This window comes from Lathamus discolor, chromosome Z, assembly GCF_037157495.1.
Source record: "Lathamus discolor isolate bLatDis1 chromosome Z, bLatDis1.hap1, whole genome shotgun sequence".
NCBI lineage: Eukaryota > Metazoa > Chordata > Aves > Psittaciformes > Psittacidae > Lathamus > Lathamus discolor.
In genome coordinates, this window is record NC_088909.1 from 16378325 (window position 1) to 16405420 (window position 27096).

A 27096-nucleotide genomic window follows, 5' to 3' on the forward strand; every position below is an offset into this window, starting at 1 on the left:
ACAATCAGGAAATCAGCTAAGAGAAACATCCTCGCAGTGCGAGGTGGCAGGCTCAACCTTAGCAGGCGTCCTCATGGAGCCAAAGTTGACCTGGGTGGTATGAGGTTCTGCCCCTCTGCATTGCATGAGGCTCAGGATTTTATACTAACAGAAATGCACACTCATTCTGACTCAGGGGGCAGCCTACATCGGAAGAAGTGGCCAGCAGTATCTAGAAAGGTCTCCAAAGGTCGGGACTTTCCTAGGCAGTTCTAAAGCTGAACATTCCGGGGAGGAGCCAAAGTGGGACGTTCAGCGGAGAAGCCATAGTGGACAAACAGTACTTTTCTATCTTTGTGTGTTTCACAGCGGGCCGTTATCTATTGTCCCTGACACAGACCCATGCTGTATGGGAATAGGAGGCTGCTGCAGAGAGCTGCCCAGAGTGTCTCTGTGCCCCTCAGGGCTGTGGTGTGTGGCCCATAGCTGTCACATGCTAGGATTGAAGCACATGGCTGACAGGAAAGCTGGTCACTCCCATCATTGCTGGTCTATGCAGACAGAGTTACAGACACACAAAGATGACAGGGGTGTTAATGATTGTCATACTGGGGGCCACAAAACACAACGGTACCTGCCTATAAGTTGTATACATAGTTCTCATTCTGCGCTTCTCTCTCTTTCTCAGTCCAGCAAATTCTGAAATAACAAGAGTAGCATCAGTATAAGGGAGATGCATCTGTGCAGTGATTTTGAAATAAGTTGACTCCTGGCTGTGTCACCAGTCCACCTTACCTTCCTCCGACCTAGTCTGTTCTTGTGTTTTTAAGCTGAAATCCGAGATGGGGCAAAAATTATATCCATCTGAACCTTCCCAACCATTTAAATAATCATGTCACCTGTAACTTGTGAATAACCTTGTTGCACATTGTGTAATTAATGTGGGTTAAAATCCCAAGGGATAAAGGCCCAGAGTGTTTCAAATAATAGCTCTTGGTCTGTCTTTCTCTGACAGTGAAATATGAATAACAATTTATTTTGGCAGAAACAACCAATTCCAGGTGAATTTATGTCCTTAATGGGAGAGTTGCCATGACAAACAAGAAGGGGATGTAGCTATACAATTCAGTGCATTCTAGTCAAAAGTGAAACATCTTAAATCAAAAGTTTCAGTAGGCTTAAAGGTTCCTGCTAACCCCCTCTATTAAATCTTCATAGTAATGTGACAAGCTAGAATTCGTGTCTTTTACTTTATTAAAAAGAGGGCAACCACTACAATAAAATAATATTGAGAAATAAGATTTACCTTGGATCAGTTTCATACAAACATAAAAAAATCAGCTTCTCAGAACTCACATGAAAAACATAATGTAGTTAATATTAAATACAATGATTATGCAACCTATTACTTTTACAGTTTGTGCTTCTGTGTCCTTGATTTCAGCCCTGTTTTGCTTATGATTAATGAATGACTAACCTTCAGTACTCTCATTTATTTCGTACCACATTATGAATTTGAAAATGTCAATTTGTTATTTGAAAATAGCAAAACCTGCATGGAAATTGAACAATGTTCATAAATGCAACTGACAGCTTTATAAAATTTCCCAGTGCTGAGTACTGTTATCTTCTTTTCATAGTTCACATTTTCTGACTGGCTTTGATAAAACTTTGAAGGGTGTAGATAACTTGTTCTCATAAAACAACTGGTTAAATTTCTGTATGTGTTTTCTAAGAACAACAGGAGTGTCCTTGCACACCCTACACAGTTTCTTTCACACACAGAACCTAGAATAGCCCCTGGTACACTCAACTGTTTTCTACTTTGACTTGTCGAGGCCTTATGCTATAATTTCTGGTGGCTTCTCATCTGTTTTGCTTGGAATTATTTTACCAAGGTTTGATACTTTATGACGTTATGTGATTATACTGTTAGCATTCAGGTAGGGACAAAATCTAGGCTAGAAAAAATGATGGATTTTTGTGTGTATTAAGCTCATAATTGCTAAAGCAAAACCACTAACTTACTTATACTAAACCCAAAGTTTCACACCAGCATTTCACAGTACTACTTTGTTGTTGTTGTTATATTCTTTTTACATTTTGATAATTACTTGCAATTACAGAATATGGTAGTTGAAAAATACTTTCTTAAGCAGGAAAACAGGACTGGGTGACATCAGGGCGAAATCATATTCTGTGGATCACTCAAAGGCATAAACCAAACAGTCCACCTTTTCTCTCAGTTTACTGGAGGCAAATACTTAAATCACTTGGGCACCACTGTTAGAAGATGACAGTTACCAGCTATAAAAGAACACCTGTGATAAACTGATAGCTTGAGGAGTGGATTATGGTATCTAGGAAAGCTCAGGGTAACTCCATTCAAAAGTGCCACTATCGTAGCTGGCAAGCTGCCCTGGGGAAGTTGGTAGTGGCACAGAAATCTTCCTTTGGACATAGGGCAATCAAGGCTATTCACAGTGTTCACCTCTATGACTATGCAAGAACACGACCTGCACTGTCTACAGGGTGATAGCCTGTGAAGCTGTTACTGGATTGAGCTACACCCCAAATTGTATAGACATGCCCAGGCTAACTTGGACAAAAGTGGACAGTTTAGTCATTTCTGGTACTGTAAGTGGAGCTGCATGTACTTCAGGGTGGGCTAATACAGTCCATCCAGAAGACTGTGTAGTCTGCTCTTCTCTCATCACTTTTGGCAATGCTGTCTACAGGAACAAGTTGGGTTTAAAGTTCTGCAATAAATGCATTACCTCTAAAGCCTCAGTGACAGCTGCACCCAGCTGCTTCTCAGAAGATAATCTGTCTCTATGCTGTACCTTTTTTGGTTTCTGGCTTGTAATGTGCAAGCAGCAGCACCCACACCTACTATTTTTGTCCTGTCTTATTTGCAGCTGGATTATGTCTGTGAGGTTTGTTCAGGTGAGGTTTATTCATGTTGGATGCTGAGGCTACATTTGACTGGGAGTAGACCAGAGTCCATGGACTTTATAAACAGAAATGTAAAAAATCAACCCCTACTGATTGCATACTACTTCACTCTGTACAATAGACATGGCTGTTTGTGGTGCCAAATTCAATAGCTTGAATGTTATGTCATTTATAACTGAGCACGGTTACTAACTGCAGGCTGACCTTCAGCTTTGGCTTTGCTTAATATTTTAGCTTTATGTTTTCCCCCAGTTTGCTCAGAACTCTCTGTACCATGGATTATTAATCTATAACTAAATATTGTCCTTGGTGTTCATCTAGATGACGGTATTTCGAACTAATGCAAATCAATTATCTTTTCTTTGAAGTTTGTAATCAGCTTCATTACAGGCTTTTATTCTTACAATTTCAGTAAAAAGTACAAGAAAATAATTTTTTACTTAGGCTCATTGTTTTAAATCACATCCCACCTATGATGCACTTTAATCTCAGCGAACAGTTTGTCCTTAAAATTAACAGAACCAACTACCCACATCAATGCTGCACCCTTATTCCTAGCAAGCTCTATGTTAGTTTTCAGTGTGAATAAAGAAGAGAACATCTTTACGCATGACAAATGTAAGGAGATAATAATAGATGGTAAATCTGACATGAGTTAGGAAGTATTTTGGGCCAAAGGGGAGGGAGGGAAGTAAAAAAAAAAAAACAAACAAAAAAAAAGAAAAACAAACAAACACAAACAATTCTATGATTCTAATTCCTGAAGATAAAAACACAGTTTGTGGTGGACATGGCATATTCACAGAATAATAGGGTGGTTTGAATAGGTTAGAAGGGACCTTAAAAAGAGAATCATAGAATCATGGCATGGTTAGGATTGCAAAGGACGTTAAAGACCACCCAGTTCCAACCCCCTGCCACAGGCAAGGACACCTTCCACTAGACCAGACTGCTCAAAGTCCCATCCAACCTGGCCTTGAACATTGTCAGGGATGGGGCAGCTTCTCTGGGCACCCTGAGCCAGTGCCTCACCACTCTCATGGTAAAGAATTTCTTCCTAATACCTAAACTAAATCTACGTCTTTCAGTTTAATGCCATTCCTCCTTGCTCTATCACTATATGTCCTTGTAAAACTCCCTCTCCAGGTTTCTTGTTGGGCCCTCTAGTTACTGGAAGCCTGTACTCAGGTCTTCCCAAAAGCTTCTCTTCCCCAGGTTGATGACTTCCCTCCAGCTTTTCAACTGCACCACACAGCTTGGTGTCACCAGCAAATTTCCTTAGGGTGCACTCAATCTCACTGTCCATGTTGCCAACAAACAGTGCTGATCCTAATACTGACCCCTGACGATCGCTGCTTGTCACTGGTCTCCACTTGGACATTGAGCTGTTGACTGCAACTCTTTGAGTGCAACCATCCAGCTAATTCCTTATTCACTGAGAAGTCCATCTGTCAAATCCATGTCTCTCCAATTTAGAGACAAGGATTTTGTGTGGGACAGTGTCAGAAATTTGAGAAAACTACACAAAGCAGGTGTGAGTATATTACTACAACAAGTATTACATTCAGTATAGAAAGATCAAACCCAAAACATGTACATTACGGAAGAACTTAAGTTAGGTAAAGTAAGGATGGCTTATCTTTAATAATTTAGTCTTTAATAAATGGCTTCCCATTTTAGCAATGAGAGCATTTAGTCTCCTTTCTTAGCGAGAATGAGAGTCTACTTCTCGAGGAAAATGCTTAGAGATGACTAAAACCAGGCTGAAACTTAATAGATGTTACTCTCATTACTTGAAGCACAACTATTTCAAGATATCACTTATTCATTTTTATTATAAAAATACCAAGAAATACCTTCAGGAACTACCCAGTCTTCATTTTGACTCAAACCAATCTATACTGCTTAACTGGATGTTTATACTAGAATTTTTGCAAAGTATTTTAAGCCAGAACCTGTGGTAGCTCATTAAAATAGCCTAGCATTTCTACACAGTATTTTTAGGTAGCTATTCTCCCACATCCTTGGGAAAGCAAATACAATCAGGTTATTTCTGTTGTTTTCAAATCCCAAGAGAATGTAAAGAAGTCTCCTCAGACAATCAAGAGCACTACATGTTTTTGCTTCACTGTTAACATACCAGACATGATTTTCGCAAAACATTCTTAAAAAGAAGTGTTCCCCTGTAGAAAAGCATGTGTATAAAGCTAGTGAGAAGGGAATATTGTTATTTTCAAGTGATAACATAACACACTAGTAAAATGACACTGGATTACTGGGATATTTCTTCCAAACTGCACTTACTATGGTCCCACAAAACAGATAGCATAAAAAAAGCAGCATTTAAGAAAAATAATCCATTTATCAGCATCTGAAAACACAAAATGCAAAACAAAGTCCAAAAGAATACGAACTCCCACCTTAACTTTCCTACCTTCATCTCTGCCATGGACAGTGACTCATGCAGATAGCATGCCAGAAAGCCTCTATCACTTACAGTCCCTGTTTTCAGCCGTAGGAAAGTGTACATTAACTTTTTTAAAACAAACCCTGAAATTTATGGGCTCCTCAGGGGAACAGCGGCAGTATTCTCACTCCTGTATTTTTTCATGGTTACTGAACAGACTAGATTCCTGGTTCCTATATGTATTGTGAACTGCACAGAAACTAACTTTTAGGAAATATATTCCTGTGTATTCCAGAAACCAACAGTGCTTTTATTTGCAGGTAGCTGACATAGCTAGTTACACAAGAAATACTCAAACACACGAATTTAAAGAGGGAGAGGGAGAAAGGAACCACATTTAATGGAAGCACAATATTCAGAGGTCTTGAGTGAGTGTTTGCCTTTGGATTGCCGTTGTTCAGACCACCAGGCCTGCATCTTTCCCAGCTCTACCATAAGATGGCATTCAGCTATTGCTAACTCTGAATATAGAACCATAGAGTCAACTAGTTTAGAAAAGACCTTTAAGATCACCAAGACCAACCATTAACCCAGGACTGCTAAGTCCACCACTAAACCCTGTCACTGAGGGCCTCATCTACACAGGTTTTGAACATATCCAGGGCTGGTGATTCCGCCATTTCCCTGGGCAGCTTGTTCCAATGTCTGATCACCCTTTCTGTGAAGAAATTGTTCCTAATATCCAATCTAAACCGACCCTGGCACAGCTTGAGGCCTTTACATCTTGACCTACTGCTTGTTACTTAGCAGAAGAGACGGACCCCCACCTCACTACAACCTCCTTTCAGGTAGTTGTAGAGAGCAGTACGGGTCCCCTGAGCCTTCTCTTCTCCAGACAAAACTAGCCCAGTTCCCTGAGCTGCTCCTCATCACACTTGTGCTCTGGGCACTTCAACAGCTCTATTGTCCTTCTCTGGACCTGCTCCAGCACCTCAATGTCTTTCTGTCATGGTTTAAGGCCAGTCGGTAACTCAGAACCACAAAGACGCATGCTTACACCCCCACCCCACCTACCTCCCTGCACTCCCAGAAGGGTGGGGAGGAGAATCAAAAGAATGTAACTCCCACGGGTTGACATAAGAACAGTCCAGTAACTAAGGTATAACACAAACCACTACTGCTGCCATCAGTAATAATAATGATAAAGGAAATAACAACAGGAGAGAATACAACCGCTCACTACCCACCGACTGATACCCAGCCCGACCCAAGAAGCGATCTAGACCTTCCAGGTAACTGCCCCCAGTTTATATACTGGGCATGACGTGCTGTGGTATGGAATACCCCTTTGGTTAGTTTGGGTCAGGTGTCCTGTCTCTGCTTCCTCCTGGCTTCCCCTCCTCCCTGGCAGAGCATGAGACTCAGAAAGTCCTTGGTCAGAGTAAGCATTACTGAACAGCAACTAAAACCATCGGTGTTATCAGTGTTGTTTCCAGGCTGAAAGTCAAAACCACAGCACTGCATCAGCTACTAAGGAGGAGAAAAATGACTGCTACTGCTGAACCCAGAACAGTATCCACACCTTATTCTATACCATTCACGTCATGCTCAGATCCCACATTTTTCAATATACCATCATTAGTCTCATATATATATATACATATATACATATATATATACACATACATACACACACACAAAGAGAGAGATATCGTTCCTTAGTGCATGGACCAATCCCTATAAAGCTGCTGAGTTCATCTGGTCCATGATGTCGGGCTCCATCTCTTGTAACAGTCTTTCAGAGCAGGAGAGATGGCGTGCAGTGTTGGATTGTTGCCTGCTGATGACACCGCAGAACTCATCTGGTCACTGCTGAGCTCGTCCGGTTTCGTCAAAGTTCATTCTGTGTTGGGATGATGGTCGGAGGGAAGCCAGGGCCAGTCGCTGGTGACCTGGAGACATCTAGTTGGTGGTCTATAAAAGTGCTACACAGCAGGCAACAGCATATAACTGAATTCATTGTCTGTTTTCCCCTAAAATCAGGTCCCCTAGAAGTACACATAGGACTTCCCCATCTTCCCACATTACCCACCAAGTATACCCGGGTCACTGAGGAAAAGCAATTCCACGAGTGGGTTTGCCTTTACTTAAAGAATAGGTAAAAGAATAACCCAGAATGTCTTCCCCAGCAAACTATGTGCACCACAGGAGCTTCATCCCCTTCTACAGTATGTAAAAGTTCTGACTGGGCTGGCCAGCCCTCCTGGCAGATCCTCTGGTATGGACCAACCAGGTGGCTTTTGGTAAATGTGTATCCCAATGTTTGAAAGTCCCACCAGCCATCGCTCTCAGCGTAGTTTTTAACAGCCCATTGTACCGTTCAATTTTCCTAGAGGCTGGTGCATGGTAGGAAACGTGATATACCCACTCAATGCTCAATGCCATGCCCTTTGGCCCAAGTGTCTATAAGGTTGTTCCGGAAATGAGTCCCATTGTCTGACTCAGTTCTCTCTGGGGTGCCGTGTCACCACAAATTCTGTTTCTCAAGGCCCAGGATAGTGTTCTGGGCAGTGGCGTGGGGCACAGCGCATGTTTCCAGCCATCCGGTGGTTGCTTCCACCATGGTAAGCACAGGGCACTTGCCTTGGTGGCTTGGTGGGAGTGTGATATAGTCAGTCTGCCAGGCCTCCCCATATTTGTACTTCAGCCATCGTCCTCCATACCAGAGAAGCTTTAACCGCTTGGCTTGCTTAATTGCAGCATGTTTCACAGTTGTGAATAACCTGGGCAATAGTGTCCATTGTTAAGTCCACCCCTCAATCACGAGCCCATCTGTATGTTGCATCTCTGCACTGATGGCCTGAAGTGTCATGGGCCCACCGGGCCAAAAATAATTCACCCCTATGTTGCCAATCTAAGTCCATCTGAGCCACTTCAATCTTAGCAGCTTTCCTCACTTGTTGGTTGTTCTGGTGTTCCTCAGTGGCCCAATTCTTGGGTACATGGGTATCTACATGGCGTACCTTCACCACCAGGTTCTGCACCCGGGCAGTGATATCTTGCCACAGTGCAGCAGCCCAGATGGGTTTACCTCTATGTTGCCAGTTGCTCTGCTTCCATTGCTGCAATCACCTCCACAGGGCATTTGCCACCATCCATGAGTCAGTATAAAGTACTCGCCCCTTTTCTCATTCAGCAATGTCCAGGGCCAGCTGGATGGCTTTCACCTTGGCAAACTGACTCAATTCACCCTCTCCTTCAGCAGTTTCTGCAACTTGTCGTCGAGGACTCCATACAGCTGCCTTCCATCTCGGATGCTTTCCCACAATACGGCAGGACCCATCACTAAACTAGGATTATTGCTTTTCACTTTCTGACAGTTTGTTATATGGTGGGGCCTCTCCAGCACACACCACCTCCTCCTCTGGTGACATTCCAAAATCTCTGCCCTCTGGCCAGTCCATGGTGACTTCTAGAATTCCTGGACAACTGGGATTTCCTATTCGAGCTCGTTGTGTAGTTAGTGCAGCCCACTTACACTATGTAGCACCTGTCGCATGATGTGTAGAGGTGACCCTGCCTTTGCACATCCAGCCCTGCACTGGCAACCGGGGTGCCAGGAGGAGCTGTGCTTCAGTGCCCATCACCTCTGAAGCAGCTCAAACCCCTCCATAGGCTGCCAGTATCTCTTTCTCAGTTGGGGTATAGCTGGCCTCAGATCCTTTGTATCCCCGACTCCAAAAGCTGAGGGGCTGACCTTTAGTCTCCCCTGGAGCTTTCTGCCAGAGGTTCCAGGTAGGACCATTCTCCCCGGCTGCGGTATAGAGCATATTTTTTACACCTGGCCCAGTCCAGGCTGGTCCAAAGGCTACTGCATGAACTATCATTTAATTTGCTCAAAGGCTTGTTGTTGCTCAGGGCCCCATTTAAAATCATTCTTCTTCCAGGTCACATGATAGAGAGGGCTTACAATCAAACTGTAATTTGGGATGTGCATTCTCCAGAGCCCCACAACACCCAAGAAAGCTTGTGTTTCTTTCTTATTAGTGGGTGGAGACATTGCTGTCACCTTGATGATCACATCTGTGGGGATCTGGGGACGTCCACCTTGCCATTTTATTCCCAACAATTGAATCTCCCGTGCAGATCCCTTGACCTTACTCTGTTTTATGGCAAAACCGGCTTTCAGCAAGATTTGGATAATTTTCCTCCCTTTCTCAAAAACTTCTTCCGCTGTTATCACCCCACACAATAATGTCATCAATGCATTGCAGGTGTTCTGGAGCTTGCCCCTGTTCCAGTGCAGTCTGGATCAGTCCATGGCAGAAGTTAGGGCTGTGTTTCCACCCCTGGGGCAGTCGGCTCCAAGTGTTCTGGACGCCCCTCCAAGTAAAAGCGAGCTGTGGCCTGCACTCTGCTGCCAAAGGAATTGAGAAAAATGCATTGGCAATATCAATTGTGGCATACCACTTGGCTGCCTTTGACTCCAGTTCGTACTGAAGTTCTAGCCTGTCCCGTACGACAGCACTCAATGGCGCTGTGACTTCATTCAGGCCACGATAGTCTACTGTTAGTCTCCACCCTCCGTTAGATTTTCACACTGGCCATATGGGGCTATTAAAGGGTGAGCCAGTCCTACTGATCACTCCTTGGCTCTCCAGTCTACAGATCAGCTTATGGACGGGAATCAGTCTTGGTTTGTGCAATATCGCTGCCAGTGCACAGTTGTGGTCGCAATTGGCACTTGTTGTTCTTCGACCTTAAGCAACCCCACAACAGAAGGATCCTCTGAGAGACCAGGCAAGGTGGCCAACTGTTCAATTTCCTCTGTCTCCAGAGCAGCAATACCAAAAGCCCATTGGTACGCATAAATTACCCTGAGGTAATCTATGCCAAGGATGCATGCAGCCTCTGGACAGTCACAATGTGGTGCTTTTGCCATTTCCTCTCAGTCAGGCTGATTTCAGCCTCTGGTACAGTCAACTCTTGGGATCCTCCTGTCACTCCAGAAATATACATGGGTTCCACCCCTTGACAACCTGATGGCATCAGGGTACACTGTGCACCAGTATCTACTAGAGCCTTATACTTCTGTGGGACTGATGTGCCAGGCCATCTGATCCACACAGTCCAGTAAATCCGATTGTCCCCTACCTCCACCTGGCTGCAGGCAGGGCCCTTCTAATAGCGATCACAACATTGGTCACATCTTGTAGACAAGGATTAGTCTTTATCACAGGAGCTGGAGTAAAATCAGCTCTTCCACTCCATCTGGGAACCTGCTCACCAGAGACTGAAGCCGCAGCTTTCATGGGATGATCACACTTGACCTTTGTTCTCTTCTTCAGTTGATGCACCCGTTCCTCCAGAGCTAATGTAGGTGTTCCATCCCACTTCCTCGTGTCTTCTCAATGATCCAACATATAAAACCGCAGGGTGGCCTGTGGCGTGTATCTCCTATATCTTCTTTCTCAAGCAGTAGGATGCCTTTTGTTAGGAGCTGAGATGTGTTGGTACGCATGGGGAGCTGGATAGATTGGATATATCGTTTCCCAATTGCTTGAACTCCTGGAACAGTTTTTCCACAGCTGAAATGATAGAAGGGGTGAGATTGTCTTCGAACTCTTGGAGTTGATGAATTATTTCATCCACTGTAGGTGGTACTATGTCATTCCATGTTACTGTTGCCAATGAGCTGGCATATGATGATGGTGCACTCCATGTAAATTTCCGCCACATGGGTTGTGTACATTTGACTTCATCGGGATCTGCGGGTGCATTCCCAGCATCTGACCTGCGGCAGATCATCTCTACAATGACTGATTCCCTCAGAGACTGGATGCTTTTCTCTAGAGTGGTCCATTTCGCTGAATGACTCATAACGTCATCCTTGTATGGAAACCTTTCTTTCACAGCTGCCAAGAGCTGCCTCCAAAGGCTGAGGGATCATTTATCTTTTGCAATTGCTTTGTAAACTCCCCCTTCCCTAGCAAATGATCCCAGCTGCTTAACTTCCCTACCTTCTAGTTTGTGATCATTGGCCCCATCGTCCCAGCATCAGAGCAACCAGGTGGTGGTGTGCTCCCCTGGTTGACAGGTAAAATCTCTTCACATATTCCATAGCTCTGTTGAGATCCAAGGTTGAGAAGTCACCTCTTCTTCTTCCTCTTCCTCTGATTCACGTAATAATAACTCTTGTTCAGATGCTGTCCTGTGTAGTAAGGGCATTGGTTCTTCATCTTTCTTCACTGTACGGGTTGCATTTTGTGCCTCTTTGCTTTTCCCCTTGTGTACAGAGGCAACACATACAGTCATGAATTGGTCCTTCGGTTTAGCTGCAGTGATTATCACTGTGATTGGAGTGGCTGCAGTATCTGCTGTCGGGGTTGGTGCAGCCACTGGGCTTGGGGTTTGAGTAGCACCAGCAGCTGTGCTTTGGTTTGGGTAGGTGCTGTACTTGTCACTGGGGTTGGTGTAGCTGCTGAGCTTGGAGCTGGAGTAGCTGCGTTGTCTGTTACTTTGCCATCAGATCCAGAGACATTTTTTTTCACTTTGAGGGTGCTGGATAGTGGTGAAGAGGGCTCTGTAAGCATAGGCCAAGCCCCAGCATGTTGCCATGATTTGTCCCTCTTTGGTGTGACCAGGATGACAACAGAACTCATTTAAATGTTTTACTAGTTTTTTCAGATTTTGCAGTTGCTCAGTGGTGAATTTCCAAAGCCCTGGAGGGGCCCACTGGCCTAGATACTTGCCCATACTGTCCCACACCCTCTGCCACTCATGACTGTCCAGCCTCAGGGAAAATCTCTTGGTCCTCCTATATCATCGCCTAACCCTAGGCAAGGCTCAAACCTGATTCTGCTTAACATTCGAGATCAGACAAAATTGTCGTGGGTAAAACACACTCTGTATGTGTGCCAACATGGTGATCCCCATCACAATCAGCAGGCAGGTCTCAAGGGTATCCAAAGGCCATTCAAAACCTTCAGGACTCTCAAATGATGCTGTAAATAGTCTGGTGGGGGAGCTGGGAATGTAAGAGAATGTCTCCTTCATAGGCTGACCACCCAAGGAGGAAACAAAAGATGTGTAATTGCTAATCGCTTCCATTATATACCTCTCAAAGTATAGAGGCAATGAACACACTGGGAATGCAAACCAGATTAGTTTCATGATCAATGAGTCTATTGTATTGCAAGTCATTACCATAAAGTACAGTGAAACAAGAACGTTAGCCCAAGCCCCCCAGCTGATAAACACTAACACAGCAAATACCAACTGTAAGTTACGACATGTTGAAACTCTGAGATCAAGAGCAACAACTTTGAGAGCCAATAAATCAGCACTCTGACGAGTGACTCTCAAACAATGAATGCTTATCACAAATACAATTAGACACACTCTGGTCAGATCTGTTGCTATCTTAACCCTTCGTGCCCCACACTGGGCGCCACAAAGAACTATCATGATTTAATCCTAGCCAGTAACTCAGAACCACACAGCCGCTTGCTCTCTCTACTCCCTTTCTCCCCCCACTCCCAGAAGGATCAGTAGGAGAATTGAAAGAATGTAACTCCCACGGGTTGAGATAAGAACAGTCCAGTAACTAAGGTATAACACAAACCACTACTGCTGCTACCAATAATAATAATGATAAGGGAAATAATAGGAGGGAATACAACTGCTCACCACCTACCAACTGATACCCAGCCCGACCTGAGCAGTGATCTAGACCTTCCAGGTAACTGCCCCCAGTTTACATACTGGACATGGTGTGCTGTGGTATGGAATACCCCTTTGGCCAGTTGGGGTCAAGTGTCCTGTCTCTGCTTCCTCCTGGCTTCCCCTCCTCCCTGGCAGAGCATAAGACTCAGAAGGTGCTTGGTCGGAGTAAACATTACTGAGCAACAACTAAAAACATTGGTGTTATCAGCATTGTTCCCAGGCTGAAAGTCAAAACCACAGCACTGCATCAGCTACTAAGGAGGAGAAAAATGACTGCTACTGCTGAACCCAGGACACTTTCTTGCAGGGAGAGGCCCAGAAAGGAACACAGAATTCGAGGTGCAGCCTCACCAGTTCCCAGTACAGGGCAATCAACACTGCCCTGGCCCTGCTTGGCCACACTATTGCTGATACAGGATGCCGCTGGTCTGCTTGGCTGCCTGGGCACAAGCTGCTCATGTTTAGCCAACCGTCAATCAGCAAATATAATAAGTAATGCTTGTCTTCAGAAAAGAGTGACCCTTGCTATCTATCATGCACACATTTACATTGCTGACTGCTAGTTACTGACACTTAACAGGCACCCATGGTATCAGGGCAGCCCAAGCAGAACATGCATTATATAGACTCACAGTAGGTGAAAATATCAATGTCATAAGCAAGAATGGCAAGAAATAATAGAAGGCCAGATTCTGACCTAAAGCTCTACTAAAGCAAATTCGCCAGTGGTACAGCTTCAGGCCCAAGCTCACATCTGATTGTGTAAATTATATTTTTGTCACTCTGAACTAATAGACACACCTGCAAAACTATGTGAGCTTAAGCTCTGTTCAGATGCCTAGATTCACTTTCATTGCTTTTTGAAGGTTGACTTACCAGTGAAGATAAAGTATATAGATAGGTCTGGAATACAGGATGCGTATGTTGTCAGAGGCAAACTATGAGGTGACTGGCAGTAAAGAACTCTGAGCTGGAGCAAATGTGAAGGTAAACCAGAATCGAAATAGTGAACCATCTGCTTTCTAATGAAAGCAGCTCTACTTGTCAGCAATGTCCAGAAAAAATGATTTCTTAGTTGGAGTGTATAACCGAGGGAAGTAGCTTTTTTGCTATATGAGGTAATACACTCAAATGATGTATGACTTAGAGAATAGTGTGGGTTAATGATCTTCAGCTGGATCAGGGAGTAAAACAAAGTAATTTCATAATACAGAACATGATGGATTAAATCATGTTAATACTGGGTATATACATTAAAGAAAATGATCTTTCTGGCATACTAAATGGCAAAATAAAAAGCACTTTTAGTAAGTTATATGATTAATTAGTCTGCCCTTTTATTTATGTACCATGATAAAGTAAAATGTACTTCTGGTTACCTCCCAGGCAATTATTCTAAAAGTTATATTAAATACACCAGCTTCATTGTATTGCACCAGTCCATCAGGAACTGCAGAGTAGGTCCCTGTCTTTGTTTTAAGTCAGTGGCATTTTTTTCTCTCCCTTTCCTGTCCTCCTTGATGAAGGTTACTGAGGTTTGGTTTTGTATGTTTTTTAACTTACAGAAACATGAATTTGAATACAACATGTTGATATTTGAAATAATGTGAACATTTCTTTGTCTGGAGTACTATTAATTAGAGTGGAGTACTATTAATTAGAGAGAATGCAAAAAATTACTGAGTGCAAACTTATAGCTCAGATGCAATTCAGGAAAATGTTTACATATGAGAATGCAAATGGTCCAGAGCCTGAGCTTTTCTGTTTCCTGCCTTCACGACTTAGTTGTGTACCTTACAAATTTCCACCAAAGATTCAGTCACGTCCAGAATCTTTGAGAAAGAAGCTGGAAATGGATTTTCAAAGGAGTCTTCAAATTCAAGTAAAAATCTCAGATTTCAGAAATAATGATACCTACAGAGGGAGGAACATTATTTTTGAGAACCACATCTCTTCCAGTCTCAATTTATACCCTTTTCAGTAATTATGCCAATGATGTAAGACACAGAAGTTTTCCCTAGTACCAAATTTGCCTGGAAGAAAGAAAAGATATTGTTAGCACTGAATTTACGTCTTCCTTAACATCTTGTGAGCCTTAGAAATAGCTAAAATTCAGGAGTTAATGAAAAGTCCATTTCAATGATCTTTTTTAAAAACAAAAAACAAGCCAAAACCACCACCACCACCACCAACAACAAAACACACACACACACACACACACAAAAAAACAACTGAAAAAACCCGACCCCAAAACAAAAGAGGGAGCTTTAGCAATCCATAGTCTATGAGAAATAGTCATACAATTCTCCTTTAAGCCGTATTGCCTTAGACAGATGTTCTGGACAATATGGAAAATCTGAATGCCCCAACATGGACAGTTTTCTAATGCTAAATTCAGAATTCAGGTGGGAAGTGTCTTTGACAGTGAAACATGTTTTCACAAAAGGCCCGGCATTTACATGGACTTATTCTGTTCCACAAACTTGTACAAAACAGTGGGTCATGTTTCTAGAACATGAGGTTGAAGAAAATGACTTTTAAAGAGAACCAGACAAGAATAACTTTTTTAAGCTAGTGCCAGACATTTGTCTACTACAGCAAATGCCTTAAATTTCTGAACGAAATCTTCCTGATATTCTAGTTCTGGATTCTCTCACAGAGTTCACCAGCTGATACAGATTCAGTATATGCTGACTAATCTTTTATTTGCCATGTCACTAATGCTTTCATCCAACTCTGTCGTTTTTGTCTTCTTGAATGCAACGTGAAATTAGTCTTTACTGGGAATTAATCATGGTAAATATAAATTGATATATTTTCAGTATTTATTCCATCTATCAATTTTGTGTTTATGCACTAGAAAAAGGAAATGCTCTATCATCATGCTCCACAAAGGCACCTTCTATATCATTCTCTGCTTCCCTCCCATAGTGCTGTTCTGTGTCTAGTTCTCATCACTATTCAAGGTGCACAGTGCAGTTTGGACACCTCTCAAATTTCCATTTACTGTGGAAAGGTGCACATGAATTTTCCTCTTGGAAAAGGCATCTTGTTAGTCCCATTTTTTCTACAATCAACAGTCCAAATATTATTCTGTACACCTTTTTCAAATGGTCTTCCTTATTCTGAGGATCATAAAGGTATTAACCAAGAAGACTTCTGCATGCTACTCAGCAGTATCATATCTGGACTACTTTCTGAAGTGAGCAGATTTATGATATTTGCTTTATTTCGCCAATTGTTTAAATATTTCTAAGCAGCTTTTCAGCCTAGAAATACTCAATAGATACTGTCTAGAAATTGCAAACAGATGCGGAAGTTCATAAATAGAAAGAACTTGACCACCTATTTACAACTAGCAAATTAACTTTAAAACAGACATTTTTAAGGCATGTGAATTATTAGTTGCTAGTGAGACAGCTGTAAGAATATAGAAAATGGGTGAAATTTATCACAAAAGTGTATAAGCACAACTTCTTCTAAGCATTGGTCTAAAATAACATTCAATTAGTGCTCCATTTTAAACTTCGTAAGATATAACACCATGTAGAAGTGTGACTTTAAAATTAGTGTTTGCAAGTGCCTGTGATGTGGTTGAGGGGTTTTAGCAAACAGCAGGTTTTAAACCTAAAATTATATTAATTTATTTGCTGCAATAAAATTAGGTAGATTAGTTATTGTTCAAACTGATTTGTTACATAAAAGAACAACTCTATATTACAAATAAAAAAAAAAGCTGCTGGGAGAAGCATTTGTGCCCTTCCACTCCACTACTGTTGGAAAGACTAAACTAGAAATGTGAGATATGTATGAAGAGTAATTTTGTCTCATTAAATGACAACACTAGTGGTTCCTCTTCATCTCCTTAATTCATTTCTTATAGTTTTTCTTTTCACATCCACTTGTTTTATGGCTTACTAACTTGCAAGTTATGGTCGTAATTTATGGTCAAAATTGAGCTGTGGCAAATCACAGAATATTTTCATTGATTACCCTAAATTGCCTAATCTCCTATATGTTTTTAGGAGTTGATTGGGTGGTATTTACTGATTGCCTTCATCTAATTTAAAAATCAATCAATAGCAACAATGAGAGGTGGTGGATAAATCGAGTCTAATGCAGCATAACTGCAGCAAATATCCATCAAAGGCTCATTCTCAATCAAATTTGCAGGAAGTTTTAATACATAAACCAAAATGTCTAAAACCCTTACTTCTAGAGCACATCATTTTAAAATTGTGCTCTGCAATCTGACATCTTATTGCTCTTATGTGCCTGTTTAGGATGGTTTTCCACTGCTAAAATGAACATATTTCACTACAATAAAACTGTAGAAAACAAAAAAAAAAATGTCATCAGCTTTCATTTAAAGGCACTTTGTTCCATCTTCCTCAATATTATCTGTATACAATAACGGAAATTAACATAACATCAGCTTTCCATATAAACTGTGTGCATTTTGCCTGAGATAAACATTCTAGTATGTGTCTTGATAGGAAATGTGTTTTCTACATTGAGAAATCAATTAATTAAAGCTGTTCCTAATGCTTTTATATTTTTTTTAAGCATAAATAATTAAGCTTTAAAAAGAAACTGGAAGGCAGTATTCTAATTCTTTGACACTATCAGGGCAAAGACACCTCACGCAGCAAAGTAGAACAGAGAATAAATGCAAAGCTTTTCTTTCCCAAGTGATGGCAGCATAAAAGTAAAATGCTTCTTTATAATTTGTTATGATAAAACATGAAACACACATACAAATGTCATTTTTTCCGTAGGTGTAGGCCTCCATTTTATAATAACTCAAACTAAGTTTTCTATAGGCACATAGGGGTAGAAACTTACATAGATTGAGGTCAGAATTATGTCAGTTCAATAGTCTGGAGAAACAGCTTAAAGCTGCTGATATTCTTGAAATAATTTTAATGCTTACTCAGAATCAGATAATTAGTACAAGAATTTACTTAATATATACTCAATATACATAGCTAAGGAGATTCAGCTTATATTTCTTGACAGTGGGACACAATGTGGTATACTTCTTGGGCAATAGGAGGCACTGTCTTGTGCCTGCAGGTATTTAATATATGACCAGTAAAGGAGAGAAACCTCAAGGATTTGGGCTTTTCTGTAATCTTGCAGTTATTTGATTTTAATTTGAGCTAAGGATGCTTATTAGTATATATTGTTTTTTTGCTGTATTTAAATTCAAGCATACAAGATAATCAGTACAGCCATGGAACAAACTCTGAAGCATAGGTTGGATGGGGCTTTGAGCAACCCGGTCTACTGGAAGGCGTCCCTGCCCATGGCAGAGGAGTTGAAGCTAGATGATCTTTAAGGTCCCTTCCAACCTAAATCATTCTATGATTCCATGAATACAGAACTGAATTTGACAAAAGACCTCCATTAAGTGGAACTTTGAAAGAGAAAGCACATATATACCTTCCTAAATATCAAAAAAGGACAAGGGCTCTCAATTAACAGGAACACAACTGCAGAAGTTGCACACATCAAGACCTGGGAATTCTTTGTGTTAACTTTACAGCTGGCCACTCTCTGAATCAAAACTGTGATTCTTATTTTTTACACAGTCCAGATGAAAAGACAGAGAGAATCTTTATCACCATCCTTTCACAGCCATATTTTATTTAAAGTGTTAAATATGTCTTATATTTGTAAGGATTGTTCTTATTAATGTTATTTTCATGCCCTTCTACAATTTTGATTTCATCTGGGGTTAAGAAGAAAAAAGGGACAATGCTGAGGTATTAAAGCAGGGGCTTTCAAGTCTACTACATTTTCGCACCAAAACAAGTAAAGGTAAGGCATCTTGTGAAGTGTTTTTCTGTATGAAGAAAGAAAAGTCCAAGAGCTTTGGATGGTCCTGAATCCACTTGGATGAAAATTCCATGCTTTCATACTTATCTAAAGAAAGTACAAGCTATATGGCTACAATCCACCACTACTACAAACAAAACAGCAGATCAGATGTACTAGATCAGGCAAGCACCACCACTTGCAAATAATTCTTCTGTTCTAATCAATTTTAAAGTATCCTTTGTTGCTAAACACTCTTAAAAAAATCTCTGGCCCAAGCAACAGATCACAGCACACATTACAAATATAAAAGACAACCATCAAAGAGAAGCCTACTAGCAGCCTGCTGTTTATTAAAATTCTGACATTCTGAGATATCTTCTTGCCAAGGGCCCTCTTACAATGACATCTGTACACTTGTCATTACATTGCAGTTCACATTACTTACATAAACATGCCACAGGGAAACCATGACTGATATAATTTTTATAAGATTGAAAGGTAGCCATTGTGATCATTAAAACAAACCTGAGAGAGCCTTCCTGATGATGGAACAGATTCAGTTACTTCTTCGTTCTTTGTGGGTCATTAGTTAAAAAGGCAAAAGGGGAGGGGGGAGGAGAGAGAGAAGCCCATATACTGCAGGTGTTTTATCCTTTGTAAGTAGACTGCACTGAGACAAATGATTCTAGCTGGCATTTTGTACACACCGGAGATTGCTTATCGATCCAGATCAGAATATTCAGGCTGGCCCCAGGGAAAAGGCAGAGTATTTTCTGAGGGAGTTAATAACCTGGCAGCTGAGCTGTCTTGTCCAATTCACTGAACCTAGGGCTCTAATCAGGCCAGAGTTTTTATTTTGAGAAATCTTGCCATATGTGTCTGCTAGCTGCCTTCCACTCTATTGGACCAGTGACAGTGATTGAAATGACAGCCTATAGATAGAACCTAATCAAATTGTTTATTATCAGCCTAAATCAATATGTATAGATTGTTGAAACATCACTGTCATGCCATGGAAAAGTCATACTAATACTACATGCTGCAGGTGTAATACTTAAATGTATTTTTCCATCCTAAATTACATTGGAATTTAACAAAGTAAAAAAAAAAAAAAAAAAAAAAGGGGTATGAGACAGTGAAAAATATACATGTTTACACATTTGCAATAAAATAACATTAAGGATTAATGTTAAAATGTCATGTTGTGCACCACTTAAATACATTATCATGTTCCCTATACAGAAGAGAGGCAGTAGAGCTGTACAAAAGGAAAAAGGGATTAAAGAGAGAAGCATTCTGCCTTTTGGATAGAAAGGTTAAAATCTCACAAAGGTCTATGTGCATGTTCAAATTCCATTACACCTAAAAAGCAAGTTTTGAGACATCCAAACTACAGAGGTGAAACATACAGTAATGTGAATTCCTTTGGTACTACACAAATAATCCTCCCAAAAGCCTTCCAAAGAGCTTGGACCACGAAGTCTAACAATTTGATAGGGAGGCTAGCAGGGCAAACAGTTTATGCTCTGAATTTAGAAAAGAGGCTAATTGCAAGCACCTAAAATGTAACCCAAGAGCTGATTTCATAGAAAAAGCTGTATCTTCTGAAGACTCTTGGGAACCCTTTTTTGCACAGGAATTGTATAAATATGTTATATGGAGAAAAGTAAAAAAATATTTGGTAATATGCAGTGAGTCAGATTCTACAGGCTTAACTAACATCTCAAGCAAAATTGTTCAAACACTAAAAAATGAGCTGAAGAAGAGATATTCCTGAAAGCATGGGACAGGATGAAAGTCTCAGATCTGGGAGAGGACTGGTAAACTGGCCCTGTGAAGCTCACCTGAGCAATACGCATGTGCAATTCTTCTCTAGTGGAACTGACCTGGAATTATGGCCCAACAAGAGTCAACTGTGTAGTTTATAACTTTCGAAGTAGGTCTACTGGCAGAAACTTGCACTGCCCAGCATGACCTGTGGAATAATTTATTGCCTTGTTCTTCAAAAGACTGTTTTAAAGTACCTTGGCAAGGTAAACAGGCCATAACCTTAGAGCAAGTTATACTTTTTGCCCTGAAGAATGGTGTAAAGTAACATTCAGGTTAATTAATCTTTGCAATGCAATGCACTCCTGTTTCAATATCATTTACATTGTGTGATTATGGCGTTGAGTCAAACATATAACAACTTTAAGCATTACAGCATGTGTTAATAAAAATAATATTGCCTTATAGGTTGCACTGCTTTAAAGTGGTATGTTTTTCCTTGGATAAAATGTACTTTTCTTAGCGTGTACATTCAAAGCTCTCCAAACAGCAATTACCTTTGACTGACTGATTCTAGGAATTTTCCTATTGCATTCAAAATAAGAATTTCTTCATTGCCATTTTTAGAAATAAAGGTACTCATTCACCATGAAGCTTTAGCATGTAAGTCTCTCTAAGTTTATGCGTTAGGTCCCCCCTGAGTCCGGAAAGAAGTTATGCAGATGCATATCCTTAAGTTCTAAGTTATTTTAGTGTGACTTTCCCTTGTCTTAAGTTTTGAACATACTTGTGGCATACTCATGGCTAAGCATAGAGTATGAATACAGGTGGCTGAGTTTGGTCCACAGCTGGCACAAACCCAAAATTTAACATGACTTTTAAAGTGTTTTGACTAAAATCCAGCAAAGCACTTAAGTCTACCCATAGTGCTGACTTAACTATCTCAGTTTATAGTTACACTGGTGCAATTTCCTAGCATGGATACAGTTCTGCTAGTATTTATCTTGGAATAACTTAGCAAGACTCTTTTACAGAAACAAATGCCATTGAAAGTCATAGAAAGATAGGGCAAGCCTGCAAGAGATAATAACAGAATTGCATAAACTCAAAATGCAACAGCAGGAGGGGCATAAGAAATGAAAAATATCTAGTAAATGAAAATACTCTGCCTGCTTTCTTCAAACGCACAATGAAGCATTCTGGAGTTTTAAAATCACATACTCTCTCTCCAAACGTTCCCTAAAGATGGAACACCTGCCTGGTGATGTATTTCATTTACACAGTAAGACCAGTATCACTAGCTCCTTCATCCTCTTTGACATGGCATTTAGAAATCCTGCAGCGAATGAAGACAGAAAAATCTCATGATTTTCAGCACAGTGATTCAGCCCCTTCAGTGCAGTTGTTCTGCCACTGCAGTTGAATGCAGTTTTTGAAAACTGCATTTTCCTCCTTCAGCAAAAATTTTCTTATAATGTTGAAAAAACATTGCTCTTTTTCTCCCCTCCCATATCAGCAATGGATAGGCATAGTCCTGCCAAACACAATTTTCTCAAGAAGTGACTCACTAATTTTCTGGGTCTGTGACTTGAGACTGCAGTTACCTACTGAGCAGGCAGCACTAAGCCATTAGGGTTCCAGATGAAATGATACATGATTTAAATAGAGTGAATGCTAAATCACCTGAAAAATCAGAATTTTGGGGCTTTTTTTGAACTGGGAATTTCCTGTGAAATATGTATCACATTTTTGACTGGTGCTCGTTTCAAGTTAAAGACAATTTTGGCTTTAATTTACACATGTAGGTTTGTGCAGGAGACATACCCCTGTATTTAACACTGTGAAACAAACTCACTGCTGATCATAAAATATACCCCCAGCTGACCACAAAACTTCTGATCTTCTCCAGTAATATTTGACATGCACATTTGACCTATATCTGAAACTCTTTGACAAACCTTTAAAACCTTCAACAGACCAATTTCTTAGCACACTTTTGCCAATCTGTCTATTCATATGTGAATTCATTTCACAAATAGTAGCTTCTTCTGGAAAGCATGGGTAATATGCCTGGTTTGTACCTTGTATGCTATAAGACCCATTGAGCTGGATATGCTTTAATTGTTGGATTGAAACATGGAAACCTCATTTAGTTTCTGCATGGCATGCAGCAAAATCACTGTTACAGTCTTCTGCGTCTGTTGAGAATACATTATTTTTATGTTCTTTTTTTGCTTTTTGTTAAATCTTAATGCAGCCAGATGACTCAAAAGAATGGAATGCATTATTTTTTTTTTTTTTTCTTTTCAAAGGAACTTCAAGGGAAGAGTTTGACCACAAATAAAGGTGATAAAAAGGAAGAATGATGACCTTATTATTATTTACAGTGCATAATAATGGTCAACAGTGCCACTGTTATCCAGCTTTCCGATACTTGTGTCTCAGTTATAGATATCAGATCCTAACAGGAAATACAGCTAATAACCTAGAACTACTTTGAGAAAGGACTGTGTTGAGGACCCTCCAATAAACCTAGTAAAAGTCTTAGTGCTTTGTTTATTCCATTTCTATAGGTCCATTCATTTTCTTTTTGGTTATTTCTGTTATGAGCCTATTTGCTTTGTCTTTGTGTTAAATGGGATGCAAAACTAAGCACTACTGATACATGTTCTACAGGTTTATCTGTTGCCTTTTGCCACTTTGCTTTGTACAAACAGCAAATGTATTAAGAGATGAGCAGCGTACCAAATTCTCATCTTATTCAAAGAACATAATGCTTCTAAACTAAATTCTTCAAGACAAAAAAAAAAAAGGAAAGACAGTATTAGAGTCACCAGTGCAAATCTTATCCTGCCTTCTTCCCCCAAAATATTCCAATTGTCAGATTGTTGCCATCTTCATTAAATGCATCACTACCTATCAGCATGTGGGCATACTAAATGACTTAACATTAATCCCTATATACCTGTTCTTTAACTGCACTTGACAGCACAAAATAAAAATATTCTATTTAGTATTTTCAATGATCTTTACTATGCAGTAGTTGCCATAATTTTGTATGTAAAATAATAATTCCAAAATTAAGACTTTTAGTTTCTATTAATCCACTATTAATTTTCATTCATACCATAAAAAATTTAACAACTTCCTTTTTGTCATATGAACCATACAGCCAGTGACTTTAAGATTAAGTAGATTTCTCTATTACCAATAACTGAAGCCCTATGCTGAACTGTTTCTTGGGGTTTTTTTCAGTTACATTGTGATGCTGCTAACTAAATCCAGTAATGTCACAACAAGGCCTTACTATTCCAATAAGGGAAAATATACCATAATGTGGCCCCATGCCCCTCAAAACCTGTATACATAGTACTGTTTCATTTCAGATGCACAAATAATTAATGTACTGTACAAATCAGGCCTGCAAATAGGTTTGCCTTCCAAATCGCTTCAAACTTCATTAGATTTAATAGTTCCGTACCCAAATGCCAAGTCACTCAACAAAAATTCTGGCCAGATTTACATACTTAAAAAAATAGTACTGAAACAGAGAAGCATGAAACAGTGAAATACTAGAAAGTTCTAAATTCAAACTACACTTCAGCAGCATAAAAGGGGTTTAATCAAGTGTGATTGTGAAATCCTAGAAGAAAGAGTTTAAGAACTGATATCCATTTCAACAGTGCCATGTCATGCTGCTAGGCTTAATTGCAGCACCTTGTCTCCATCGATTGCAAAAACACTCTCCTTGCTGTTTGTAGATAGTACTGGTAACCACTCTGCTGCATATGCTGTAGTCTGACTTGGTGTGGAGTTACACATAGCAGAGATGACATGTGATCCCCTGGACAGTCCAGATACACTTCTGGGCAGCTAATTCTATTTTACTTTAATGAAAGATACAGTGGTAGTACATACTGATCTCATATGTTAAGATACATCTGTAGACATGTAAATCAGTCCTAAGTTAGTATCAAAATCTTTTATTTTGTACCAGAAGGAGGTGGGTACAACCTAAAAAGAGAGACTTCTGAAATAGTGTGTGAAACTGTTGATACACAAGGAGGAGAAATCCAGGGATTTTGTCTGCAGAAAGAAAATTGTCTAAATTGTCTGGAAAAACTCATTGACCCAGTCAGATTGTGTGAAGCTTGTGATCAAATACAGCCCCAGGCTCTCCTGCTTTATGCACTTGTGCATCTTGCTCAGAACACATAGCTCAATGGAAAAAAACACTGTTTTACTGTGATAAACACTACAATAGGATGGTGTTTGCAGAGGTACGTGTGAGTTGCTCTTCTTTAGCAACTTGGAAACATTACACTGAAGGTTTGTAAAGTGTAAATTTATAGACACTGCATGCAAAGAATTTTAAGGTTTTGGTATTCAATTACTTTAGTAGAACAATGAGTACATCAATGCTACAACAATACAAATTAATCAAACAAGAAAAAGTAAAGTAATTAAAGCTGAGCAGTGAGACTGATAAATTCACAGGTGGAGAAAACTTCTGCAATGCCTATTCAAGAGCCTGAGTAATTAGGGATAGCTTTAGAAAGATTGTTAATATGCCTTTTATTGTATATCTATGAAATCTATTTCACTAAGAAACCAAACACATGGGGTTTGTGGCTCAATTTGAACAACTACAAAAAGTTAGCAAAGATGATACTATGATTTAGGGCATGGAACAGGAGATAGGAAGCCTCTTGAATCTTATGATTTCCTATTATTTGTTTGTATTTCCAGTCACTAGATATTATCAGATAGTCTCATCTGTGGAAGCCCAACTCAACCTGTACTGAGTTCCACAAAGTGCTGGTTGTATGTGAGAGAATCTGAATTTCTGGGGTACCTATGAGATAAGGGTGAAGTTTAACCTTGTGAAGTTAGTACCTCTTCCAGAGAGTGTTTCAAATAATCTAGTTGCGGTTTCCATTCCAGCAATTATCATACTTCCTTCTGCAAGTAATAGAGGAGCTGACAAGGAGAGGTGCCATGCTTGACCTTGTGCTCACCAGCAGGGAAGGGCTTGTTGAGAATGTGGTACTCCAGGGCAGCCTTGGATGTATTGATCACGAGATGGTCGAATTTGAGATCCTCAGGACAGTGAGAAGAGCGTGCAGCAAGCTCACTGCGCTGGACTTCAATAGAGCAGACTTTGGCCTCTTCAGGAGCCTGCTTAGTAAGGTTCCATGGGATATAGCCCTGGAAGGCAGGGGGGCCCAAGACTGTTGGTTGATATTCAAGGATCACCTGCTACAAGCTCAGGAGTGCTGCATCCCAACTAGAAGGAAGTGCGGCAGAAGGACCAGGAGACCTCCTTGGATGGATAAGGAGCTGCTGAGGAAAATTCAAAGGAAAAAAGAGGCTTATAAAGAATGGAAGCAAGGACAGGCGGCCTGGGTAGAGTACAGGGATGTTGTCCGAGAAGCTAGGGACCAGGTTAGGAAGGCTGAGGCCCAGTTAGAATTAAACCTAGCCAGCGATGTTAAGGATAACAGGAAGGGATTCTACAGGTACGTAGCAAACAAAAAACCAGACTAGGGACAATATAGGCCCCCTGAGGAAGCTTTCAGGAGAACTGGCTACACAGGATTTGGAGAAGGCTGAATGGCAGTCAGACGAAGTTCCCGACGACTGGAAAAAGGGAAATATAGCCCCCATTTTCAAGAAGGGGAAAATGGAAGACCCGGGGAATTACAGACCAGTCAGTCTCACCTCTGTGCCTGGTAAAATATTGGAGCACATTCTCCTGGAAGGCATGCTAAGGCCCATGAAAAACAACAAGGTGCTTGGTGACAGCCAGCATGGCTTCACTAAGGGGAAATCCTGCCTGACCAATTTAGTGGCCTTCTATGATGGGGCTATAGAATTGGTGGACAAGGGTAGAGCAGTTGATGTCATCTACCTGGACTTGTGCAAAGCGTTTGACACTGTCCCACACAACATCCTTGTCTCATCCTTGCCTGGAGAGATATCAATTTGATGGATGGACCACTCGGTGGATAAAGAACTGGCTGGATGGCCGCACACAAAGGGTTGTGGTCTGTGGCTCGAAGTCCGGCTGGAGACCGGTAACGAGTGGTGTCCCTCAGGGATCGGTGTTGGGACTAGTCTTGTTTAACATCTTCATCGCTGACATGGACAGTGGGATTGAGTGCGCCCTCAGCAAGTTTGCTGATGACACCAAGCTGTGTGGTCCGGTTGATATGCTGGAGGGAAGGGATGCCATCCAGAGGGACCTTGACACGCTTGTGAGGTGGGCTGATGCCAACCTTATGAAGTTCAACCACGACAAGTGTAAGGTCTTACACCTGGGTGGGAGCAATCCCAGGCACAGCTACACACTGGGCAAAGAAGAGATTCAGAGCGGCCCTGCAGAGAAGGACTTGGGGGTGCTGGTCGATGAGAAAATGAACATGAGCCAGCTTCAGTGT